We start from the raw sequence: 3,641 nt of genomic DNA on the forward strand, positions 1-3,641 counted from the left end.
GGTCCGAACGAGAAGAGACAGCTGCCAATTCAGAGATCCTGCGAGCCGAGGTTATGGCAACCAGGAAAACCACCTTATAAGAAAGAAACCGTAAACCCACCCACCTCAAGGGCTCAAAGGGAGGACGAGTGAGGGCAGAAAGAACTTTGGGGAGATCCCAGGTAGGGTATCTGTGTAAAGTAGGAGGGCGAAGGTTAGAGGCCCCCCTGAGGAATTGCCTGATGAGGGGATGTCTGGAAAGGGGCAGTGAAGACCCACAAGTCAAAATCGAGGCAAGGGCAGACACCTGTCTGTGCAGGGTGCTAGGAGCCAAACCTGAAGATAACCCAACTTGAAGGAACCCCAGGACCTGCTCTTCTTTTTTTTTTTTTAATAAATAATTTTTATTAATATATTCTATACACCAATAAAATATACAATCCTGCCACCATGGTATAATGTGATTACATTGTCCATAAATATAAAATCATTCCGTTATACATACATATTTGCAGTGGTGGGATTCTGCCGGTTCTAGGGGGTTCAGCCGAACGGTTCGGTGTTTTTTTGTAATTTATTGGCCCCACAGCACACCGAACTGTTTGTTAAATTGCTGGCTCGCCCGCCCCTCGCCCCACCCCGCCTCCCACCTGCGCGGCGCCAGCCTACCCTAGCCAGGGGTGGGCAATTGTGGCTCTTTTACAACCTGTGGACTTCAGCTTGGCTGTCTCAGGAATTCTGGGAGTTGAAGGCCACAGGTTGTAAAAGAGCCACAATTGCCCACCCCTTCCCTAGCCTGAGTTCCGCTGCCTGGGATCCACGTGGGCTGCCATGTGGTTCCCCACCGGCTCCAGATGCAAGAGAGCAGGGTAGAGAAAGCAGCTTGCCGGAGAACATGTGAACGGCTCCATTTGGTCTGCAAGTCAGTGGCTGCTGCTTCTGTCCCCTGCTGCTTCTTGCCTGGGAGAGAAAAACTTCCAGAGCATTAAACAAAGGTAAAAGGGAAGCAGCGGGAGGGAAGGAGAGAAAGAGGCTTTAATTTGTTTCACATCGGAGGCTTGTTTTTTGTTTTCATTCGCTGTGTTCCTCTTTCATGCAAAAAAAAAAAAAAAGCCCAATCTGATCTGGAGCCGAATGTCATTAGAAGCAATGCTGTCAGCTTGGAGCATTTCATTTCAGTCTTCCAACTGGGCAATGAATTGAACCTCCTCCCCTAAAACAGATGCAATGTGGGTTGTTTGTTTGTTTTAGCAACGTGGATTGTTTTCCTAGGGCAGGGGTCTCCAACCTTGGCAACTTTAAGATTTGTGGACTTCAACTCCCAGAGTTCCTCAGCCAGCTTTGCTTTGCTTTGCTGGCTGAGGATTTCTGGGAGTTGAAGTCCACAAGTCTAAAAGTTGCCAAGATTGGGGACCTCTGCCCTAGACCATTTTAGGAGCAAAGTAGTGGGTTTTGCTGGCATTTAAGGAGGAAAGGAAAGGAGGGAGGAAGAGAGAGAGAGAAAAGAGAGAAAAAGGAAGGAAGGAAGGAGGGAAGAAAGGAAGGAAGGAAGGAAGGGAGAGAGAGAAAGAAAGAAAGAGAAAAAAAGAAGAGAAAGGCAGGAAGGAAGGACCACAAACCATGGCACTAGATGTGGTTTCAGAAGATGCTTTGAAACAGGATAGCAATCTAGGGCTGGAAGGGACCTTGGAGGCCATCTAGTCCAACCCCCTGCTCCAGCAGGAAACCTTATATCATCTAGATTGTTTTGGTGCCTCCAACAGAGAGGAAAATTGCCAGAAAGGAAAAGGAGTTTACTAGGACAAGGCTGCCATGCCGAGGAAGGCAGAGATAGTCCTTGACTTATGACCACAATTGAGCACAAAATTAGAGTTTAGAGACAGGAAATCTTCCAAGGTTTCTGGTGGGGGGAGGTTTGAGCTGTGGAATATCTCACTGCCACACGTGTGTCCCTCACCTCGCCCTTTTTTGCCTTGAAAAGGCAGAAGCTTGAAGAGGTTGCAGAAAAAATATGCTCTTAGAAGCTTCTGAGGATCAGGCAACTCAGCTTAGATTGTCAGAGGTTTTTAAAGGGATTTTTTGAAGAGGTTGTAGGAAAAAAAATCGCCTTAAAAGCTTCTGGCGATCCCAGCAGATTTGTGTGATCATCAGAAGCTTCTAAAAGCATGTTTTCCTGCAACCTCAGCCGAGGAGGTTGTAGGAAAAAAAATCCCTTTAAAAGCTTCTGGCGATCCCAGCAGATTTGCCTGATTGTCAGAAGCTTCTAAAAGCATTGTTTTCTGCAACCTCTTAAGGTTGTAGAAAAAATGCTTTTAAAAGTAAAAGTTTTAAAAAAAATTGGCCATGCCCACCCAGTTACATTACCCACAGAACCAGTAGTAAATGGACTACTCAGAGGGCTGAAAAAGTTATTTTTGACCGGTCCTTGCACTTTTGATCAACTTACGACTTTCCTCACATTTTACGTTTTGCGCCCTATCTTGTCACCGTGGTGAAGAGAAGTAGTGGTGAAATGATTGACATGGTTGTTAAGAATGCTGCACGGGCATAAATGTGAGGATGGTCATAAATGTGAGGACCGGTCAAAAGTGCGAGGACCAGTCAGAAATGACTTTTTTCAGCCCTCTGAGTAGTCCCTATGCACATAGCCATGCCCACCCGGTCACATGACCAGCTAGCCACGCCTACACAGTCACATGACCAGCTAGCCACGCCTACAGTCACATGACCAGCTAGCCATGCCCACCCAGTCACATGATTGCCAAGCCACACCCCCAACTAAACCACGCCCACAGAACCTGTTGTTAAAAAAATTGAATCCCACCACTGCATATTTGCCATCATATATATACATCATCATATATCTATTCTACCCCATCTTTTCTGTACCCAATCGTACCATACTTTCCAACTGTTATAAAATTCTGAATCTTTTTTACCATTGATCAATCTAGTTAATCTATCTGATTCCGCACACTCATTAATTTTATATATTATTTTCAAATCTATCGGTAAGTATTGATTTTTCCACTCCTGCGCATACGCTAATCTTGCTGCAGTAATAATGTGAATCAACAAGAACTAATTTAACATTCAAAGGTTTTGCCCCCAATAGGAAAATCTCGGGCCTTAATTCCAAATTAATCCGTGTAATTTCCAAAATCCATTGCTGTATTTTTTTCCAATATTTAACCGCCTGCGGGCAGGTCCACCATTGGTGAAAATAAGTTCCATTACTGTAACCACACTTCCAACAGCAGGCAGATGTCCCGGGAAACATTTTAGTTAATCTCGCCTGGGGGAGATGCCACCGGTAGACCATTTTATATATGTTTTCTTTGTATGAAGAAGCCATAGTTAATTTCATATTTTTCAACCAAATCTATTCCCGTTCCTGGAAGTCAAGGGGATATCCAAAATTCGCCCCCATGCTATCATACAATCCTTCACTACATCCTGTCCTATCTGCAGAGACAATAAATATGCATAACATTTAGATAGTATCCCTTTCCCTCCTTCTAATAAGATCTTATCCAATTCTTGCCTTTTACGGTAGATTCCTTCACTATATAAATCTTTTTTATACCTGGAGTGCACTTGAGAATAAGACCACCAGTCGATCTTATATCCTTGAAGAGTTAATAATTCTTGTGACTTCGGAT

The sequence above is a fragment of the Pantherophis guttatus genome, chromosome 3 (genome assembly GCF_059756535.1).
Source record: "Pantherophis guttatus breed Tessera chromosome 3, ASM5975653v1, whole genome shotgun sequence".
Lineage (NCBI taxonomy): Eukaryota > Metazoa > Chordata > Lepidosauria > Squamata > Colubridae > Pantherophis > Pantherophis guttatus.